We start from the raw sequence: 23,981 nt of genomic DNA, 5'->3' as shown, positions 1-23,981 counted from the left end.
CAATCAAGCTCTGGAATGAAAATGCATGGGGATCGATTGAAGCATATTTCAGGAAAATCAATGGTCTTGACACACCACCGTAAGATGTCTCCTATCAAATGGGTGCTCTTGGTCACAGATAGCAGGAGGGTGAACGGGGGCTGAGGGGGTTGGGGATAACAGCTCGTCAGAAAGAAAGCATTTGACAACACAGAGCTGTGGCAAGCAGCCGCGAAAGAGGGGAGACAGCACCGGCTGGGTGTGTGCCCCTGGGCGCCACCGCCACTCCCGGATCAGGCCAGCGACCGTGATGGCACCTGCTGAGAAGCCATAGGAAGGGTGGGTGTTTCTCAATAGAATACTGGGCACTGACACAAAGTGGGAGCGGTCACTACAACCTCTTGTCCTGGCGGGGCCTGGCCTGCCAGCCTCAGGGGTCTGTCACAACTGTGGCCCGGTCCCTAAGGCTACCGTCTGGGAGCCTGGTGCCTTTGGCATCAGAAGAGAAGGGCTGACGGGACAGAGAGGTTTGGGGGTGGGAGGTTCCATGGCCCGACGGTGACTCTGGGTCAGAGGGCAGCCTCGGGCCATCGTGAGCCCCTGGCGCCAGAGGCAAAGGGCAGTGAGCTGAGCAGGGTTGGGAGAGTGAGTCAAAGTGTCCTGTGGAGAATAAGGATGACATCGTTTCAGAAAATGAGATCCTGTCTTTTTATCCGCATTCATTCTTTCTCTGGTCAAAAGTGAAATATCACTTACAGTAAGGACACAAATACAACACTGACTGTACAAATGCCTCTTCTTTGAACATTTTTTTAAATTTTATTATTTTTGACAGAGAGAGAGAGTGAGAGAGAGAGCACACACAGGGGAAGGGCAGAGAGCAAGAGGGACACAGAATCTCAAACAGGCTCCAGGCTCCAAGCTGTCACCACAGAGACTGATGTGGGGGCTCAAACTCACAAACTGTGACATCATGGCCTGGGCCAAAGTCAGAAGCTTAACCAACTGAACGACGCAAGTGCCCCTACACAGACCTCTTCTAACTTCCATTTCTAGCCATTAATGGCTGTAAATTTAGCAGCATGTTAAAAGGGGGCTCTTTCAAGTTTAAAAAAATTTTTTTAATTTTTTTTTATTCTTGAGAAAGAGAGACAGAGTGCAAGTAGGGGAGAAGCAGAGAGAGAGGGAGACACAGAATCTGAAGCAGGCTCTAGGCTCTGAGCGATCAGCACAGAGCCTGATACGGGCCTTGAACTCACAAACTGTGAGATCATCAACTGAGCTGAAGTTGAACATTTAACCAACTGAGCCACCCAGATGCCCCATGGGTGCTCTCAGTTTTATTGGAGGTATGAAGACCACAGGTGCCAACCATCCCCACCTTCTCCACAGCCGTTCAAGGTGTGCAAAGGAGAGTCTAAGATCAGATTTGAGGCCCGAGGGGGCCTGGACCTGCAGCCTGGTGAGGGACTCCAAGGATCCTGGGGGGAGGGGTACAATGAGCTTTCTGTGGGAAAGAGATGGGCTGAAGCACGGGAATTATCCAAGGGGAGGGAAGGGTGGCAAACGGGAGGTAACTTCAATGCCATTATCTTGGGTCAGATGTGGGTGCCCAAGAGAGTTGGTGTTGGCCTGTCTCAGGGGCTCAGTGTGTTGTATGAAGGGCTAGGGAGCCCCAGGAGGAAGGGGCTGGGCTGTAGGGCCCAGGGCAAGGGGAGATCTTAAATGACTAAGTGGAAGAAACACATCACTTGTACCAGGGAACCGCGGTGTGCAGGAGGCGGGGTCTTCAAAGACCCCACAAGGGACTCCATCTACAGGACGGAGCTGGGCTTAGACGCTGTGTCAGTCCCTCAGAGAGACTATGGGCGCACTAGATGCAGCTTGGTGGGCAAGACTTGAGCCGAGTGACACGGCGGATGAGCCCACGGTAGCCCTGAGCTAGGGGAGTAGGGGAGGGAAGACTGGCTTTGGATGAAGTTTGGGCTTTAATTGTTGTCATATAAACCAGGTAGGAGGGCCACCAGGACGAGACTGGGCCAAAGACACACATGAAGAATTCCTTAGCAATCTGGAAAATTCCTGGAGTCGGGGTGAGGGGAGTTTGGAAGGGAAGCCCTGTCTTTCTTCATTGCTCCATCACCATTTCCATTCGCTCCTAACTCAGCCAACCTGGGTCATTCATGTCACGTCTTATTAGAGTAAGCTATGACTGAGGTTATACAAACAGAAGGGCTGCCCACATCCATAATTTTCTGTTTGAAAAGAGGCTGGAATTTAGGCCAAACATGAAACCTAATATCCCCAAGAGCAGGAGGAAGATATCAAGCAACACAGTTATCACCAGACCTCAAAGGGCCAAGGCTGGTGAGACTATTCACAGGTCACACGGGGAGGATGGCTGAAGGCTGTCTTGGTTTTAACGCAGGTTTGGCCTGATGCAGGGCACCCTGGGTACCCATCTCTGCACAGACTTTTCTTCCTTGTGTGGTATGTGGAGGAAACTAGGTATAAGTGTAGCTGGGGGGATAAAAGGTTCTTCCCTTCTTGCCTTTCCCTTCCTCCCTCCCTTCCTCTTCCCTTCCTCCTCTCCTTCCTTCCTGCCCTCCTTCCTCCTTCCCTGCTTCCTTCCTTTCTTCCCTCCCTCCCTCCTTCCCTTCCTTCCCCTCTGTCTCTCTCTAGCTTCCCTTGCCTATTTAGGCTACATTCCGGGCTTTATTTAATAGTCTTCCTCCATGACCAGCCAGGCGAAGAAAATAAAAGGGGTTTGAACTGAATTGTTCGCTTTGGCTCCTAATTATCATTGCTGGTAGAGGTCTGGTGGGCTGGGATGAGTCTACTAATTGCTTCGGATGTGACACTGTCTGCGCTTTTCTCGTATGTCATATCGAGCTCGACAATATTGGCTTTGCCCTCGTCTAAATGAATTTTTAAAACATCCTTCTATTGCTTATACTACGTCATTCACTTAACAGTTTTTGAGTGGCTGACAGAAGAATGGCAACCCCCTTTGAAGGCACAGTCTGTTGCAGGCACCATTCTAAAGGCTTTTGGATGTATTAATTCTTTAATTCTTGTAACATCTTATCAAATAGGCACTTCCCTTTTTCCCTAGATTAAGATGAAGACGCTGAGGCACAGAGAAATGAAGTAACTTGGCCTAGGTCACACTGAGGGAGGCTTCAGGGTCCTGCTGGACTCTGCTAAGTGACTCCTACATATCAGGTGCTGTGCTAAGAATGGAGGCTATGAGGGGACTTCCGCTTTGGGGGAGTGTTTGTTTTTGTTCCTCACACTGTGATGACGTATTCATTGTGAAGCAAAAGAACCTTATACCTGTGTACACCTGGACTTTGCTGAAGAGCCACCCAACAGGAAGAAATGCAATCCGTCCAAGTTCTTTGGAAATGGTACATACACACACACACACACACACACACACACAATTTCCACTCTCACTTCTGCACATTGTTTTCCTGTTGCTTTAACATAACAGCCTTCCTGGATCTCACCATCCATTTCTCTGCCTCTTCATACATATTCTCCTAGGACATCTATGTTTCATTCGTCCAAATTCCTCAAAGGTCACACAGCTTAGCCACATATGGCTTTACCACATGGGTGGTAAAAAGGCTTCTGCTTAGACCTCTGAGAACGCCCTGTACAGTAGGTTTCATTGGAGTAACTAGGAGTAGAGAATTAATTGGCCCAGAATAAGGGCCCCATTCTCCTGAAACTCAAAAATGCACATCTGGTCACAAAGGAAACCAGACCTTACATTCTTCCAGGGTAGGGAAGAAAATACAGCATTTGCTGCATGGAAACCTCATGTGCTAATCAGGCATCCCAGAATCTCACTCAATCTTGATGGCAATTATCATACTGTAGAGAATGTCAAGTGGAAAATATTAATGGCCTATGTGGAGGATTAGTCTAGGTTCTGTCTTAGCATCCCTTGTTTCATGGACATCAAATCCCAGCTCACCAGGATTACTCAACTCTTCACCCAGAGAAGGAGGGAGGAGGTAGAGATCTGGCTTGCAAGCAGCAGACAGATTTTCTTCCTCCGCATAAAAGTCCTTCACATCTGCCCTGGATATGATTTGCCCCCATCAGGCTCCACTTGCCCTTCCCAGCATGAGGCTAAGTCAGGCAATCAATGGCGGTAGCCTGGGATAATGGCTATTCTGCATGGTGGTAATGGCTTAGTGCATGTGCTATTAGAAGTGATGTCATGTCCAGGTCCCGAGGAATCGATAAGATTGCCAGGATGCCTGTGTGATTAATCAGGTAATAAGCTGACCCGTGTGGGGCTGGCTGTGTAGATTGGCTTTCGAGACCATTTTGCAAAGCTCTTTTTCATGGGCTATCCATCCATGTGGATGGATTTTGATAACTAGCATTGATTTGCCATTTTTATGAAGTGCAGTTTGCGCAGGGTAAACTGTGTAATTGCACCTAGAATGGCAAAATAAATAATGTTCTTATCTATGGTATTGACGGCCCAGGATTAGCTGAATATATATAGTACACCTCTAAACAGACTCAATGGATGTTGACTTTTGATTTTTACAAGGTGCAGCTCTCAAATTTCAGGTGTCTTAGATAAGCATTGGGTAGCAAATGATTAACTTTTAAATTTGTTACTAATTTTTATGCTTCCTTTTTATCAGGAGAAGTTCAACATAATTTTCTTTAATAGAAGAATGGTTATCTTGGTTTAATTAATTCCTCTGGTGTTGCAAGGGACGGTGGCTTTCTTTGGGGCCATCAGATTGCTTTCTGTACCGTGTCCAGGGCCATGTACACCCAAGGGCAAATGCCCATTTTCCCATGGCTCTCTGGGATAACCCATCTGGCCTGTATTTTACCAAGGTGAGGACGGAAAGCACTTGATCTGTTTAAAGATGAGTGCTGAGAAATCTCCCATCATAGGAATGGGTTTATCTTGAGCGTGCCCTCAATGGCTCAGAATATCCCATAATTCAAAATGCAAAAGGGTTACCCAGTAGAGGATCAAGGTCAGAATGGGCAAAATACCTACCATGGACATGTGCTGAGACATGAATAAAGATGCACAGGGGATTCTCACTGTTTCTGTTTGCTTGGGGTATGCCATTCTATTTGAATTCTAAACCTTGATAGCACGAATGCAGATAACAGATGTGTGAAAATTAAGTGGCATAGTGGAATCATGTGTGGGAATAGAGGCAGTAAGATATGACAGTAGAGCCAGATTCTGACATGCAGATGATAGAAAAATATTTTTTAGACCGTTATCTGTGAGTAGCAGGAATCAGTACAAGTTACTTTTTGCAAGGAAGTGATACCATCTAGCCTGAACTTTGTGAGCTTGAGTGGTAAACGCTCAGTGGTTGGATAGAGAGCCCAGGTGTATCAGAAGCCAAGAGAACAGTTGCAAGGTTATTGCCAATGTCCAAGTGAGAGGTGCTGAAGCCTAGAACTAGGACAGAAGTGAGAGGCTAAGTACAAGATACTGGGGAACAGTACATGGTAGAGGGAGGTGTACCGTGATCCTCTATCATGAAGGAGTAAAGGAAGGATGGTCCTATTACCCAAGTACCCAGGAGAAGGACCAGATTTGGGGAGATGATGACGGGTAACTCTGGGCACACAGAGCTCCTGGTACCCAAACGCTGTGACCTGGAACTTCAGAGGGGAGTCAAGCCTAGAAACGTAGCTTTGGATTTCAACCACAGACAACTAACTACCAGTCAAGTTATGAATTAAGCATGAGGGCAGACATTCAAGAACACAAAATTTACTTCTTCTCATGCACCTCTTATCAAGAGTTTACTGGAAGATAGTCTCCAAAAAAAGAAAGTTAAACCTATAAGGGAGGGAGGGGATTTGAATTCCAAGGAAAGGGGAATGAATCCTAGAAGAGCTGACAGAGGGGTTTCTCAGAATAATGAAAAGAGGGGCCCCAAGAACACAGTCATGCTAGGGACGCAGAGAGAAGCTCACCAAAGTGGTGCAGGAGCATGGAGGGGCCCCGGAAGGGGGTCTCAAAAAAATGCATAGATTGAGTATCTGATGAGTGCACCAAATTGAGAGGAGATGCAAAGCTCCTTAAAGATGAAAGATCTTAGAGAAAAATGATTGAGAGGTACACAGAATATCAAGCAAACAATGAAACAATGAAACAAGGCAATTACTGCCACCTGGAAAAACAGGAAATTGTATAATCCAAGAGATGTAATCATAATATACACTATTTCTCCAGTGTAAACAATATATTGGTCATCCTAATAAAACTGAATTTTGATTTAAACCACAGTAGAGATATATTGGTAAAGGTAGAGGTGGAGAGATAAGTATTTCTAGGGATGTGGAGGAAGGTTTTAAGTAAGTTAAAGTTTCATCTTATAAAGGATGTCCCTGGAGAGAGGACCTGGAGATGGGGAGAAAGGGTCTGAAGCCTGGTGTTTTTCTTTATAAGCCTTCTAGTCCTCCTCGCCTTTAAAATGTTATGGATATCGCCATGCACATGTATTATTTTGATACAAACAAGAACTGAATTGTAAAGAGAGGAGCAGTGTCACAGGCAGCGTGAGCAGATAAGGATGGGGAGCAGGGGGCGGCATTGAAGGGTCACTGATGGCCTGGAGGAAGTGTGACCAGCCCACGGACAGCAGAAGTCGGGCTGCAGAAGGGAGAGCGTGAGCCGCCTGGCCTCATCCTGAAGGGGCAGATTTGAGTCTAGACACTGGGTTATTTGATCTGACACATAATGTTTCAGGAGACCTCCTTGATTTCCTCCATTTTCCTTCCCTTTGGTGTATGTTTCAGAGCTCTTGGTCTGTGGCTCTGCTATGGAAATGACTACTGAATGAAAAGCCTCCAAACTACACCTTGAAAAGAACCTTAAATCCTTCAAAACAAGGTGAAGACACATGGACAAAAGGAAGGAAAACAAATACATCAGCCAGGCATTGCCAACAATTCTGGGGATAGTCCTGAAGAATCCTCCATGCCCTTTGACTGGACCTTCTGTGTTCTCTACTTTGCCATGATACTGTGTGTCTGCATGGATACACTCATGTATACACTCATGTCTGTTATTTCCTCTCGTGAACCCAGCAGCGTTGTGGCAGCTACAGGAGCCCCAGAGTGGTGACAACTAATTATGGAACACCAGGTCTGATACGTCCCTTTTATCGCATCTTGCAGAAGCCTTGCATTCCTGCAAAATCCCCCAGTGGCCCTTTGTAATCCTGGAAAGGAAGTGTCAATCTGGAAACTGCTGTTCTTGAGATAGTGGGATAACATCCTAATGAGCATGCTATGAGCAACAGAGGAGACCTAAGGCTAATGGGACTGTGATGCATATACTTTTTTCTAGACAATGAGACTCATATGAGAAAGCCTATATTCCCTAGCAAGTCTGAGAGGAGAGTCAGCAACCTATGGATGACAAGCTCCCAAACCCTATGGGATTTTGGACACTTACTCTGGCTCTCTCCCAGGAGGTGGTTCTGGCAAGGCAGCCCATGGTTACCTTGCTTAGGGGCCCCACCAGGAAAACCCAGCTGGAAAGCAGAAGAAGCCAAGTACAGTCCTGTCCCCAGGGCTCCACCTCCCTGTGGGCTGCAGAGCTCAGGACCAGGTACCTCCTGCCACTTTGGGAGAAGTCAGGAGGAATGGCCACAGACTGATGAAGTCATGGCCAGGAATAAATGCTGTGCTTCCACAGAACCAAAACCCCTGATGGTTCCCGGGAGAGAGTTTGGTGGGAGTAGAAGAGCGAACGTAGCGTAAAGAAACAGAAAATGACTTATTGCAGTTTGGGTTTTGAAACAGATGCTTTTGTAGGGGAAGGCAAAGGGAAGATGCAGATTACCCCATGAGCACCTCCTTTGCATCAGGCATGACCCTGGCCACTTGCTCTAAATTACCTCCTTTAGATCTTCACTATGATCCTATAAGCTGGGTAGAATTAGCTACACTTTATTGACAAGGAAATCAAAGCTCCGAGAGATTAAATGCTTGCCCACCTGCTGACAGTCACACAAGTAGGAAGTGATGTAGAGCTGGGACTGAGACCCAAGCTCATGCAACTTTAAAGCTCATTTTTAATATTCTTTAGGGATGTATACATGGAAATACATCCGAGGATTCTGTCCTTCTAACAAGGCCTGCCTTCAGGAGAAACTATTTTATGAAAGCCTAAACAATGGGGGAGGGAAGACTTCCTGGGGAGCCTATCTGGGGAAGGGAAATACTCTACTCCGGCTGGCTCTAACTGTCCGTGGGGTGGGGGTGGGGGGGAGGAAATACCCAACTCCAGTCCCTCCACCCATCCTGTCTCACCAAAGGGAGGAAAATAACCCTGAGAAACACTAGTGAAGATGACATCCCAAAGGCACAAGCTCATAAAAGACTGAGAACTAGCATAGGACTATACAATGCCTCTCCTCCCATACCTTACCATCATATTACTAAAGACCTATTTCTCATAGTTCCTTTCATACAGTACATCATGTCCACCTTGAGATTACAAGGCATACTAAAATGCAAAATATACAATTTGAAGAGACTGAACAAACATGAAAAACAGAGTGAGATATGGCAGGAATTTGGAATAATTATTAGACCGGAAACTTAAAAAATCAACTAATATTTATATCCTAAGGGCTTTAATGGAAAAAGTTGGCAATAGGGAAGAACAAATGGATAATATAAACAGAGAGATGGGAATTCTAAAAATTAAAAAGAAATTCTAGAGATCAAGAACTGTGAGAGAATAGAAGAGTACCTGATAGATTTATTAGTATACTGGACACAGACGGAAAAAGAATCTTGGGAGCGCCTGGGTGGCTCAGTTAGTTGAGTGTCTGACTTCAGCTCAGGTCATGACTTCACAGTTTGTGAGTATGAGCCCTGCACTGGGCTCTGTGCTGACAGCACGGAGCCTAGACTGTGCTTCGGATTCTGTGTCTCCCTCTCTCTCTGCCCCTCCCCTGCTCACACTCTTTCTCTCAAAAATAAATAAACATTAAAAAGTTAAAAAAAATGAATCTGAGCTTGACAGAACATAGTAACAAATACAGTAAATGTTAATCTAACAATATCAATGATCACTTTAAAGGTCAATAGTCTAAATATACCACTTAAAAGACAGATGTTATTGGTGTGGATCAAAACACAGACCCAACTATGTTTTCTATAAGAAACCCAAAGACATGTATAGATAGAAAGCAAAGAGATGGAGAAAGAGCTCTTATGCTAATACTAATCAAAAGAAAGTAGGAGTAGCTATATTAATTTCAGACTCAGCAGACTTCAAGTAAAACTATCAGGAATAAAGGGATGTTACATAATGATAAATGGGCCAATTCTCCAAGAAGACATAAAAATTCTTAACATGTATGCTCCTAATAACAGAGTGTCACAATGTGTGAGACAAAAACTGATATAACTGCAAGAAGAAAAAGATAAAGCCACTAGTATAGTTGGACATGTCAATACTCCACTGTCACAAATGGATAGATCGAGCAAGCACAAATTCAGTAAGGACATAGTTATACTCAATAACACCATCAAACAACCGACTATGATGGACATCTATAGACTATTTCATCCAACAAGAGCAGAATACACATTCTCCTCAAGCTCATGTGTATCTTTCACCAAGATAAACCATTTTCTGGGGTATAAAACACATCTTAACAAATTTAAAAGATTAAAAATTAAATGACATCTTCTCTCAGACCACAATGGAATTAAAATAGAAATTATTAGCAAAAAAGATAATTAGATTATACCTGAATATTAAACACAATAATTCTAAATAACACATGGATCAAAGAAAAAATCTAGAAAGAAATTAAAAAATTTTTTGGACTAAATGAAACTGAAAACACAACTTATCAAAATTTGTGGAGTACAGTGAAGCAAGTGCTCAGTGGGAAATTTATAGCTAAATGCTTAAATTAGAAGAGAAAAGTGGAATCTAAAAATCAGTAATATAAGCTTCCCATTAAGGAGAGTAGAAAAAAGAAGAGCAAATTGAATAAGCAGAAGAAAAAAATAATGAAAAACAGAGCAAACATCAATGAAATTAAAAACAAAATTCACAGAGGAAGTCAATAAAATCAAAAGCTGGTTCTTTGAAAAGTTCAATAAAAGCAATAAGTGTTTAGCCAGGATAATTAAAAAAAATAGAAGCCACAAAATAATACTATCAGATGTGGATGAGAAGACATCCTTTGTACATTAAAAGGATAATAAAGGAACACTATCAACAACTCTGTGCCCACAAATTGATAACGTAGATGAAATGGGTCCATTACTTGCAAGACAGTCTGCCAAAACTCACACAAGAAGAAATAGAATCAATAATTGATAACTTGACAAAACAGAAACCCCCAGACTCAGATAGGTACAATGTTAAATTATGCCAAGCATTTATGGAAGAAATTATACTAATCTTCTACAATATTTTCCAGAGGATAGAAACAAATACTTCCCAATTCATTTTAGGAGGCCAGCTTTGCTCTCATATCAAAACCAGATAAACACATTACTAGAAAACTACAGACTATGTCATGAACACAGATGTAAAAATTCTTAACAAAATATTAGCAAACTGAATCAAACAATGTATAAAAAGAATTATACACCATAATCAAGTGGGATTTATTCCATGTATACAAGGTTGCTTCAACATTAAAAAATTAACTAATGAAACAAAAATGCAATGAAGAAAACCCCAAAGAAGAAAACTCCTACAATCATATCAATAGATGCAGAGAAAATATTTGACAAAATCTAACACCCATTCATGATAAAAGCTCTCAATAAACTAGGAAATAGAGGAGAACTTTCCCAACTTATGAATGAATACTCTCAAAAAGCCTTCAGCTAACACCATATTTAATGGTGAGAAACTTGGAAGTTTTCCCATAAGATGAGGAACAGGGCAACAATGTCTTTCTCATCGTTGCCTTTCAATATCATATTGGAAGTCCTAGTTAATGCAATAAGACAAGAAAAAGGAATAAAATGTATACAGATTAGGAAAGAACATATGACATATAAAACTGTTCACAGGTGACATGACTGTTCACATAGAAAATAGAAAAGAATTAACAAAAACATTCCTGGAACTAAGAAGTGATTATAGAAAGGTTACAAAATACAAGGTTAATATACAAAAGTCAGTTGCTTTCCTATATATGGCAATGAACAAGTGCAACGTGAAACTTAAAAACATTCCCATTTACATTAGCTCTCTCTAAAGTGAAATATTTGGGTATAGAAAGTTCTAACAAAATATGCACAAAATCTATATGAGGAAAATGATAAAACTTTGGTTAAAGATATGAAAGAAGAACTAAATACTTGGAGAAACGTTCCATGTCCATGGATAGGAAGACTTGATATTATCTAAATGTCAGTTTTTCTCAAATTGATGTATAGATTAACACAATCTCAATCAAAATCCCAGAAATTTATTTCATGGATATCAACAAACTGATTTGGAAGTTTGTATGGAGAGGTAAAAGATCCAGATTGATTGTTTCAATATTGATGGTAAAAAAGTTGGAGAGAGCTGACACCACCCAACTTCAAGGTTTACATAAAGCTACTTTAATTAAGACAGACAAATTAAGAATAGACAAATAGATCAACAAAACAGAATGGAGATCCCATAAATAGACCTACATGAATGAAGTCGACTGCTCTTTGGCAAAGGAGAAAAGGTACTACAATGGAGAAAAACAACCTTTCAAACAACTGTTGAAGTTATTTCTGAAACAACTGAACATTCACATGTAAAAAAAAATATCTGGACATCAGACTTTATACACTTTACAAAAACTAACTCAAAATGGATTGCAGACTTAAGTGTAAAACACAAAACCACAAAGCTCCTGGAAGATAGCATAGGAGAAAATGTAGACAACCTTGGATATTGTGATACCATTTTAGCTATAACACCAAGGCAAGATCCATAAAAGAAATAATTGATGAGCTGGACTTCATTAAAATGAAAAACTACTCTGCAAAAAAATGCCAGGAGAATGAGAAGAGCTATAGACTGGGAGGAAATATTCATAAAAGCTGTGTCTGCCAAATGACTGATGTCCCAGATAGACAAAGAACTCTTAAAATTCAACAGTGAGGAAACAAACAAGGTTGTTTGTTAAGGTGACCGTAACAGACACCTCACCAAAGAAGACAGACAGATGGAAAGTAAGCATATGAAAAGGTGTCCAAGATGATATGTTATTAAGGAATTGTAAGCTAAGACAACAATGAAATACCACTACATGGCCATTAGAATGGCCCAAATCCAAAACACTGACAATACCAAATGTTGTGGCAAGGATTTGGAGCAACAGGAGCTCATGTTCATTGCTGATGGGAAGGCAAAAGAGCATAGCCACTTTGAAAGATAGTTTGGTCATTTCTTGCAAAATGAAACATTTGCCATACAATCCAGGAATTGAACTCCTTGGTATTTATGCAAATGCATTGAAATCTATGTCCACACAAAAACCTGCACACAGATATTTATAGCTGTTTATTCCTAATTGCTGAAACTTGGAAGCAACCAAGACGTCTTCAGTAGGTTAATGAATCAATAAACTTTGGCACAGCCGAACAGCAGCTTATTATTAAGCACTAAAAAGAAATGAGCTATCAAGCCATGAAAAGACATGGAGGAAACTTACATGCATATCATTAAATGAAAAAAACCAATGTGAAAAGGCTACATACTGTATGAGTCTAATTACATGGTGTTCTGGAAAAGGCAAAATAGTGAAGGAGACAGTAAAAAGATTAGTGGTTGCCAGACATTGGGGGTGGGGAGAAGGATGAACAGGCAGAGCACAGTGGACTTTTAGGGTAGTGAAGCCGTTTTACATGATTCAACAATGGTGAATATATGTCATTATATGTTAGTCACCCTGATAGTCAATCCATAGAATGTATAGCACCAATAGCGACCCCTAATGTAAACTACTGAGTAATAATGATGTGTCAATACAGGCTCCTTGATTGCGATGAAATGTATCATTCTAGGGTGAGATGTCCATAGTGGTAGAGGTTGTGAGCGTGTGGGAACAGGAATGTATGGGAAATCTCTTAACTTTCTGTTCAATTTTGCTGTGAACTTCAAACTAGTCTGAAGAATGTTTTTTTTTAATAATTATTAAAATAGAGTATAAAGAGGCTGATCTGAAGATAACGGTAGATGGACTGGAGGGAAATAGTGGATACAGGAGAATAATTAGATGGTAAGTCCAAGTGAGAGGGACTAAGGACCTAAACTGGGGCCGTGAAATTATGGGCTGTATTTACAGGAAAAAATGGTGTCTGTAATCCCATTCCCTTCCTGGAGAGAGTATATCTAGGAACTCCCAAACAAGATTACAGTGGTGGAAGTACTGGAAAAGTGTGTGTGTTGGGGGGAGGGGCAGCTCAGGACAGAAGGGGACTACATTAATGACTTGGTGGTATTTACATAAAACAGTTTTACCCTGAGGTGACCAGGCTCACACTAACCCTTTGGTGTGCCACACACAGACCGCCCCCCATACAAGACCCTACAGCCACCATCATGGCTGACCATGGTGGTCGGGCAGAGGGTGTCAGCCGTCAAAGAAACTTCCTATCCTGCTGCTCAATCTCTATTTATACTTCAGAAAAAAGCAATGCTGGCCGTGAACCTCCCATCACTGGAAATTGGGAACGTCGCTCTCCTTTCTTGACACATCCCTCCTGAAGGCATAACTTCTTGACCTTCCAGTCAGAATGAATGTGAGGTACTGGGGTCCCAGTATCCAGCCTGAGAAGGGCGATTCCCTTTGGGAATCCTGCCAGTACAAAGTTGCCTCAATCAGACAACAGATTATAAATGAGTAAAGAAAAGAAACCCCAGACCCTCCCGTCTGCCAAAACACACCATTCCCTGTAAGGCTCCTGAAAGGGACTTAGTGATGGATAGTGAAAGAGCCAACCCCCCACAGCCTTTTCCAGATTCGAGGCACAGACTGGCTGGTCCTCAAAATGTACCACCACTGCCTTTCCCAGGGCGAGCGCCAGTGTTGTTCTTGGAAGGAGAACATTTTCTTTCAGCTCTCTAACCCCCCGCATGCTTCACACAGTCTGTGGCTACCTACCCGCCCCCATCACTAATCCGAAACAGACCTACCACCAACGGAAAACCCCGAGAAGTGAGTAAGAATGACTGTAGTTGGTTTGGGGTAGAAATGATGTTTAGGTTGCTATGGAGGCCGGGGGGTTTTCAAAGACTGTGTGTCTAAAATCATCACAGGAATAGAAGTATCCTCGTCAGCTGCTGCTGCTTCAAAAACCAGTCACTCAGACAGCCTCATCCCGTAAAATCGATTCCTGAGGAAGTCTTGGTAACCCAAACCCCCAGGAGAGTGGACAGGGTCCAGCCACCGGTGCTCTGTGCAGAGCGAGGTTTTCTCTCCCCCACCCCCCACACGCTCCATGGGAAAAGCACAGTATGTTGAGCCCACCCTCCCCTTCGTTTTCTGGAATGATCGCTCCACTTCACAAACATATCTGAGTCTCCCCGGGAGTACCTATTGCGGCTGCTTTTGTCTCTTTGGGCAGATGTTTTCTATTCCTTCATCCCATTCATTCAGACTTCTGGACGTTACTTGTTCTTAGAAGCCATTTCTCTGCTATGTCATCCGTACAGACCATTGCGCACCACGCAGGCATTTAGCGACTTTATGGTTTTCTTCCCCCGAGGCACACGAGCAAGAAATAAAGACGCTGTGTGAGAACTGGACAACTGTGGAATAGAATCCTATTCAGGAAGGGGGACAGAGTCGTGAGGACCCCGGGGGCGGCTGAGGAGGGTGCATTGTGCAGAATAAATGAAAGCCTCTACTTACAAACACGTCCATGAGCAGGTGCTCCAGCGTCACTTCAAAGTCTTCCAGTTTGGCGGCTAGAGTCATAATGAATGCTCCAATTTGCACTTAGGCCCCAGGGGTGGCCCAAACCTGCACACTCCTCAGCTCAGAAAACCCGGCTGGTGTCAAATTTAGTCACAGGCGGAATGGGCACTAGTGGGATGCCAAATGGTGCATCGCAGACCGCCCCGATGGTGCTCTGCAGCCAGAGATATTTAAGGGTTAAAAAGAAAAAAGCCGTACTAAGGCACTAGGGGACCACACTGGGTGCAAAGTGATGTCACCAGGTGAAGAATCCAGCCACCACCAGCTCCTTACAGCCTCCTGGTCTGAGGTGCTGCACGAAATGCAGGAAACGCCAACAGTGGGCAAAGGAGAAGGCACCGGGAAGGTGGTGACAGGCGCAGCGAGAGAATGGCAGAAGCCGTCTGCCTCTGATATTTATAGGGCCACATGTTTTTGACTCCAGCCCATTTCTCAGTTCATTTCTGACCTTTCATAAATGGCCAAGCACACTGGAGTGTATTGTAGAGCAGGGGTAGTGGGTCCCACAGAAGTTGGCTGTGACCAATGCTGGGCAATTCACACAGACGCGCCATCAATAGTTCTTTGTGGAAAACCCGTCAGACCTTGTTCTGTACACGACGACAGAAAAGCACATAGTCTTGTGAAAAACAAGGAAATGAAAGTTGTGGGGGTACTAAATTTTTCCTCAGAATATTATTAGATCCTTACACTCTCCCCCGTCCTCTGTCCTTCCCGCCTCCTCCCCTGCAAGAGTAGATAAACATCAAGGAAAAAATTTTATCTCTGTGTCAACTCCTCAAGCTTCTGCCAGTAAAGAACATCCACTCTATCTTGCAAATGTCATTTCTCCATTTTGGCCTTCAAAGTCTGACACTTTTTTTTCCCTTGCCTAAAAGATTTTAAAATTGTGGTAAAAACACGCATCATGTAAAATTTACCGTCTCCATCGCATTTAAGTGTCAAGTTCAGTACTGTTCAGTACATTCAGATTGTTGTAGGACCAATCTCTGATCTCATCTTACAAAACCGAAACTCTGTATAAATCATCAGCTCCCCCTTCTTCCCAGGCCCTGGCACCCACCATGCCGTTTTCCATCTCTACGGATTTGACTATTCCCAGTCCCTCATACAAGTGAGATTATACAATATGTATTCTGTACCTAGTCCTTTTGTGTCTGGCTTCTTTCACTTAGCGTGTCTTCGAGGCTCATCTATGTTGGAGCCTAGTGAGAATTTCTTTCCCATATAAGGCTGAAATCTTATAACCTAAGAAAGACTCCTGGTTTAGACGATGTTTTAGGCCTGAGAAAATGTCTCAGGAACACTCGGCAGTCAAATCTTTAGTGGCCATTCCTGCTGTGACCGTCCTAACCAAAACAGCGTTGGTCTGCAAGTGAGTATTGTCCTGTTCCTTAAACAAGCCAAATAATCCATGGAAAGTCTGGTTTCTGACTCCACACAGGGTGTGACATATTAATGTCAGAGAAGAGGGCTCCCCTCAGGAAGCTGAAGAAATACAAAAAGTTAAAACAGTCCCTCTTGTTGCCAGACCTCTATTCTCAAGTGGGAGCAACTGAAACTCTTCAATTTAGTATCTGTCCATGAATTTCCACTTTCCCAAAGGAGATACAGACCCCCTTGATTCAGTATTTAACATTTAAACCAAGCAACCACAATGTAAAGGACAAGGGAAAAAATTGATAAAAAGCATCATACTATTTCTAAAGAGGATTTTGGAGTTTGTCAGGTAGTTTAGCTTGATGGTTGGTCATAAATTTTATGTAAATGTTCTTTGAGTTATGGTTTCAATTCTGTTTTGGGGTCTCTCATAGAGGAATTTGAGGGGCTTCATGACAGGCATCTCTGTTTAGGCAAAGGCACCAGGGAGGGGGATGAATGGCTCCAATAGCTAAGAATGTACAGAAAATATATTTCCCGGATGGGTGAACTCATATTCACAGAACTTCCTATCAGCTAATGCATTTACCAGGTATACTTGTTTCTTTCATTAATTTCTTCCCGGGATAGACAAGCGCTCAACCACTGGAGAGCAGCTGATGTTTTGCATGTAAGGTAGGCAGCCTCCCGGCTCCAGCAGTAAGTGTACACGGGGTTAAGGAGCAGGCGGTGGCTTCTCAAGAATATAAACAGCAGACTTCAGGGACAAGAGGCTGTGCTCAATTTGAGCCATGTGAGTGGTTAATATTCTTGAACCAGGGCTCTGAGGAGGATGTGTTGAGAATACCCTGCTTTTAGGAACAAAACCATTTTCATGCTTTCCAAAGAGGAGAAATTGACCAAAACGGAGTTAGCATGAAGAGAATAAGGATATCACCCATAAGAGACACGTATTATGAGTTCCAGTGTTAGTGGGTGATATGTGCCCTGTGAAGTGGGTGGGTACTCTGGACACAGAGGACCACACCACTCTTGGCGGGGTGGGGGGGGTGGGGGGAAACTGTTCATATAGTACTACAAGGCAAGTTCACTGGCATCAGTGCCTATGAGACGCTGGTGAAGGATGGCTTTGGTAATTGAAAGTGGAGATTTTTTAGCAACTCTATTGTCTATATAAGATATATTTTTGTTAACAACGGAGAAGTTTTACTGATGCTAATATCAACTCTGAACATTTATATGTTCATTTATTCATGCATCCTTTCTACAAACACTAATTCAGCACCTGGGCCAGAGAGTGGGGTCATGGGTGCTAGTGCTGCTAGGAAGATTAAGACACAGCTCTCTCTTGAAGACCTTAGAGTCTGGAGAAGACATGGCGAGATGTGCTGGTGTAATTCTATACTATTCTTTCTGAGCTGTGAGAGAAGAGTATACTTCCTTGTCAGGTGCCCTTATTCTGGGACTTGCGGGGCACAGGAGGGCTCAGTGATCAAGAGGTAATGGAGAGTATCACCCCCACCCTATGGGAAAGGCAAGGGCATGAATGAGTGTGGCGTAGAATACACCTACTGATGGATTTATAGCAATAAGCGGCAAGCATATGGCTGGGGGTGTGGTGGATGCCAGGGGTCTGAGCCTAAAGACCAAACTGCATTTAAGAAGGTGGCAGCCAAGGTCTCAAGATTCTCAATACAGGATCATGATACCATCCCACAGACAGGCCTTTGATGGTATACATCTCATTTGGGGAAAAAAAAAAAAAAAGATACACTTAAACAGTTGACCAAAGCTTCCTGATGTGCACCACCGTGCCGGGGTGCCCCAAGGAAGAGCAATGAATCAGCAATACATCTGACATGGGAGGCAAATGCTAGAATTCATTCTGCAACGTGAATGAAAACATAGGTGCATATGGTTTTACATTTCAAGCTTCTTTCTATTTGAATTTTGGGAGATCATCTTCTTCTCCTCTGTCTATGAAAAATCCCCCCAGCAGGGCTCAACATATTGGTGATAGAGCTCAACAAAGGGAACATTTTTGGAAAGTGGGAATTTGGCTGATTCCCCATGCAGCCATGTAGATAGGCACCCCTTCGTGTCCCCAGGGGAGCTGTGGGCAAGCCATCTTTCTAGAGAGTACCGTGCTTTCTGCAGCCCTGAAAACAAATTGTCTACTTCAAAAGCATGAGTCTTTATGGAGGTGAGGGCTGTGGTTCAACTAGATCACAGTCCAATTCATATCAAAGTATCTCTATTACATACATTGGTGAGCAAGCCCAAGGCAATAGGTAATTGAAGAGGCAAAAACGCTTTTCTGGGAAGGTCCCTCCTCCACCCGAGAGCAGCAATTTTCCGTCCAGGAAAACAATTTATTTAAAGGTCAGGTACAAAAGAGTAGATCAGACCCCTATCCGGTTGGTCAGAATTGGTCACGGAGATAACCTAGACACCATTTTAGTGCCTCAACTGGTGAATCTAAGCAGAATTTTGATTCAACGATGAAATAATTACTGAGAAATTTTAAAGCAAAACCACTGACTTTTATCTTGGTCAGTGGTTTTATGTCCCACAGCCCCAGTTTCTAATGCAAAACCCCCGATAGTATGTGTAAAAGCAACTCCTATCCATGTCCTATTGATGTAATTCTCTGTCAAGCTTCTCCCTTACCTTAAAACCAGAAAAAGAGGATTTTTTAAAGATATTATGCTTGTTTAAGTAAACTAGACTCTCGATGGCCCTACAGACCACTGCCTGTCTGGGTCTAGTTATAAAGGCTCGCCTGTCTGCTCTAGCTGTCTCCCAGAGGACAGACATGTTAATTTAAAGGTTTGTCTCTATAGGGCCCCTGGCAGGCTGGCACAGCAGTGGGTCAGGCCACTGGTGTCAGTAGACCATGCTCTCAGTGGCCGCTCACCCTTCCCGTGTTGGTATCAGATGCCTAACACAACCAACCTTGTCTTCCCTGTTCACAATGCATTTTCAATTTTGACAGCCTCTCTGACCAGTACAAAGGCTCTATTCCTCTACATCTGTCCCCCCAGCCCCAATCTGCCCGTTTCCCCCCACCCGCACCCCCTGCCTGGTCACAAGGATTACTCTGAAGACTTTCTAAACGAACAGGCAGTGAAATTTGTGTCAGGCACGTGCTGGAGTGCCTTGGGTTCATGATGCAAAGAAACACATAATAACTTGCTTGATCTCTCAGTCTTGCCACCTGTCACTTGCTCAACAACTTGGAGTAATAGAAGCTTGGGGAGGTTCTGGAATCAGCCCCAGTGGGGCCCATTGGGGAAATGCCAAGAACAACCAGCCTGGCTCCTCCAACTGTTTCCTAAGGCACATCCCTTTCTGGAGTTAAGAGGCAGTTTGGGAAACACCGATCTTTACCACCTTCTCCCAAATCTTTTATGGCTGTTTTCAATGACTCTTTCTCATCTGTAAAAGTGTAAAAGCACAGGATTTGAAGATTTCCATGTCTTCCATTCATCCCATATCTGAAATGAGAAGCTGTAAGCACAGGACCATGTGATGGTTACCAGTTGCTAGGAACTGAATGTTTACGTCCTCCTCAACCTCACAGGTGGGAAACCTAATCTCCAATGTGATGGTATTTCCAGCTGGGGACCTCTGGGAGATGATTAGGTCATGAAGGGGGCGGGGAGCATGAATGCAATTAGTGTCCTTATAAAAGAGGCCCCAGAGAGCTCCCTCACCCCTTCCTTCCTCCATGTGACATCATAGCTATAAGAAGGTTGTCCATAAACCAGGAAGTGATAAGACTGTGAAGCAGAAAGCATGTCCTCACTAGATGCTGAATTGGCCAGCGCTTTGATCTGGGACTTCCCAACCTCTGAGAAGTAAATTTCTGTTTTTCATAAGCCACCAGTCTGGAATATCGTTAAAGCATCTGGAACAGACCAAGACACTACTGTTACTTATATGACATATATTACGTGAATGAGAAGTTGGCTCAGTTATGTCATTGCCCAGACGAGTGAGTCTGCTGGTAGCAAGAGAATATCCCAGGGAGAACCACCATCCATGGTAAGTAACTCTGACTTGGATTGGGTTTTCTCTCCCCCAAAGCCTTTCTTGTGTTGCCCTAGAATGATCAATGACTCTTAATTCTTTCAGTCAATGGCCTTTTGTCATAATGACTCTTTCATGATGTCCCTTACTGTCCTCAAGTGAAATCATGGTAATACACATGTTATTTAAAAAATACCAACACAACTCTGCTATGTAAACAAGCAATAAAATGAAAGTAATCTATAAGGAAATAACACGTAGCACTATTTGTAAATGTCTTTGTATAATGCAACTACACCAGAGAACATGGTGAACTTAATTACTGTGAATGCAACAGATCCAAACACAAGCTGACATCAGCCTGCTGCCCTGTGGTCAGGGTGGTGATCGGCCTCCCACCACCTCCCCTCTCCCTTCTGTTCTTGGAGGACAACCTCCCCGGGCTTGACAGTGATAACAGGAGAGAGGAGAATCTGCAAGCAAGGAAACAGGGCTGTGTGTGTTTGAGCAGAAGAGAATGGGGTTTGGGAATCATGCACATTCTGATCCGACTCTGTAACTTGGCAGCTTCTTGTTCCAGACCAACTCAAGAGTGATTTGAGAGGCTGCAATAGTTGTCAGACAGGCCTGGGACAGAACTGAATATCTATTCATCTCCAGTATATTCTTGAGACACCATGTCCCTGACTAGAAAGAGCTATCTAGTGTAACTTGAACATATTTCCATTTGGACCCTACGGTCCAAAGAACAGGCCAGAGGCTACGGCACTTGATCTTGACTTTTCATTTTGGCTCTTCCAGGTGCTCATCAAAATACATGTTATATTGTGCTTGTCCTGGCCTTACTCCTCAAGTGGAGGTGACTGGGCTGTCAGTCACTTGTGGTAGGCTGGCATCACACAAGTGAGGCTCTCTGAATGTTCATAGGTGATCAGAATCCTGAAAGCCTGGCTCCTGGCTGCTGCTCCATCCTTCTGGAAGGACCCTGTGTTCTCCACACATCATCTCCAGAACTTGGAAGAGCATTCCTGGTACAGCTGGCTGAAGGATGGCAATGGGAAGATGGCTCTTGACCTTATACTCTTGGATGATTAACATAATGCCATCACTGAGAAAAATGAAGCTTCCACAAAACAACAAGATGAATATTTTTGTATTCAAAAAATACCTTGGAAGGGGTATGGATGCTGGGATTTGGGTGGCCTCTACCCATACCTCAGAGCTCTAATCAATGTTAGCTAGAGTGCTGTCTTGGGCAAGAGAAGGATGTGAAATGACCTGAATTTATCTTGTGATGGTAGGACTGCTCCAGAGACCAGGATCTGACATTCTCTCTCAGGCCATCCTTTGAAGGGAAGAGGGTTCATTTCTTCACAGGTTCTCTGACATTTCTACAAAAACTACAGTTCCTTGGGTGACTTCATAATAGGTAGATAGCCTGCTAAGGCAAGTACAATGAGGAACTCTTTACTAATCTTCGTGAGCCTTAAAAAGGAGTCCAAAACATTCAGATGTCTTAGAGCCTGCTTTTCTTGTGAATCCCATTTCATGCTACACTGTGCACTAAGAGTAGAATGAAATCTATTCCTAAATATGGTAAGAGGAAAAGCCCACAGGTCACACCAAGATGACAAGGCATTAAAGTGTGGAAACTTTAGTAGCAGTTGCTCTATTGAGTACACTATTAATTATGATACATAAATATGAAAATTTCCACTTGCTACATGACTTGCCCCAAGTTTTTAGGGCTGCCTCCATAAGTAATATTGCTTTTCTCACTTTTTACATAAGGACCTTTGGCTTAAGATGGAGACTGAATGACCCAAGAGCTTATCCCACTGGATAAGCCAGGATTTGGTGTAACTAGGTTTCCATGTGGCTACCAGTGGGCTGGCTGGTTAGAACCGGAAGTCAGAGGCAGAGGCATAGTGAGGAAAGGGAGGTATTCTCAATGTCAAGTTTGTACTTCTTCCTGCACAGGGAGGCTATCCCAGGGCAGCTGAGGCAGGAGTGACACTGAGGTCCCCAGCCTGTAACTTTAGGATCTCAGCTTCTTTGGCTATTTCCTCATGGGTCCAATTCCAGATAGAGACTAGACAAAGGTTTCTAGATATTGGGCATTATGGAACAGTACAATTTGCACATCAAATTAAATATTGGAAGGACTAAGCTAGGGTTGCCAAAATACTAAGTTGAGGCATTAAGAAAAAAAACAGCAATAAGTAACAAAAACAAGCCAATTATCTTAGTGGGTTAAGTGTGGTCTCTTGACTTCCGCTCAGGTCATGATCTCATGGTTCATGAGCAGGAGCCCCGCATCAGACTCTGTGCTGTCACTGAGGAACCTGCTTGGGATTCTCTCTCTCCCTCTCTCTCTGCCCCTTCCCCCACTTGTGCATATGCATGCACCAGCTCTCTTTCTATTTCAAAACAAATAGATAAACATTAAAAAAATCCAAGCCAGTTATCGCCTGCCATCATCATGATTTTATTAAAGTCATTTCGACACACAGCAAAAATGGAAGAGATATCATCTCAAATTTTAAAATGGAAGTCAGCTGGATGGCTGTCATCTGGGCATATTTTCTGCTGTGCTATAGGGCCTTTATTTCAGGCCTTGCAGATCAGGGACTGGGGCCTGGAACCAGCAAAGGGGAGGGTCCTCAGCTTCAGTTCAGCTCTAATGCCTGTCTTGTTGTCTCTAGTTGTCAGCGTATCCTCACTGCTACTTGCTACTAAAACAGACTGAAGATACACAGGAGTGAGCCAAGGGCGAATTGCTGGAGGGAGAACCATGTGATTTACCCCTCACCAGCTTGCATAAAGCCCCGGGGAGGCAGGGGGAAAGGCTAAATGAACACTCTGCCTTCACTCTGAGAAGCGTGGAGGAGGGACGAAGCCAGACCAAGGGTGAGCAGGTTGATGCTTATTTCATGTCTTCATCAACACACACCTTGCAGGCTTATTCTGGAACCTGCAAGGTTCTCTGGGAGCTACAAGCCACATGATGATGAAGATTCTTCTCTAAGCAAGTGCCTAGGAAGGAGCCACCTGATTTCTGTCCACAGACCTAGATCCTCTGTTTTGAAACTCGTTTTGTTAATGGTTCTGAAATAGGTAGTATATGCAGATGATAGAAAAAAACTAACAAGAGAGTACAGATAAATAGTCAGTCTCTTTTATATCTCTGACTTACGGCCACTCAGTTCCCACTAAAGGCAACCACCTTTACTATTTCTGGAGATGTTCTAATCAGATTCAGACATAAAATATTACCATTTGGGTATGTGGTATGCATATACGTAATATACACCACAAATATTTACAGCTGTAGACACTGCTTCATTGTCTGGGAGATTTCATTTAACCTCTACCCTATTGATGGGTATTTGAACGGTTGCTAAGGCAACATGAAAATGCAGTTGGCCCACGAGCCAACATATTTTTAAGATAGACTTCCAGAAGTGGAATTGCTGGCTCTAGGGTCATGTACATTTCTTTAAAAATTGATAAATCTTACTCTCTATGGAGTTTGTACCAATTTATATTCCCACAAAATAGTGCCTGATTCCTGACCCCCTCAGCCATAGGGCGTGAGAGCTAGCTTTTGAATCTTGT

At 43.5% G+C, this 23,981-nt stretch overlaps 1 protein-coding gene across 1 annotated transcript in view; it reads right to left on the bottom strand.

Annotated features, from left to right (window-relative positions):
* The window catches only part of FRMD4A (FERM domain containing 4A), a 619,483-nt gene that overhangs the window by 302,761 nt on the left and 292,741 nt on the right, over positions 1–23,981 (bottom strand). The gene's annotated exons all lie outside the window — the stretch shown is intronic.

The sequence above is a fragment of the Suricata suricatta genome, chromosome 10 (assembly GCF_006229205.1).
Source record: "Suricata suricatta isolate VVHF042 chromosome 10, meerkat_22Aug2017_6uvM2_HiC, whole genome shotgun sequence".
In the NCBI taxonomy this organism is placed as follows: Eukaryota; Metazoa; Chordata; class Mammalia; order Carnivora; family Herpestidae; genus Suricata; species Suricata suricatta.
The sequence above is the reverse complement of the archived record's forward strand: the minus strand, read 5'-3'. Positions and strand labels throughout refer to the sequence as shown.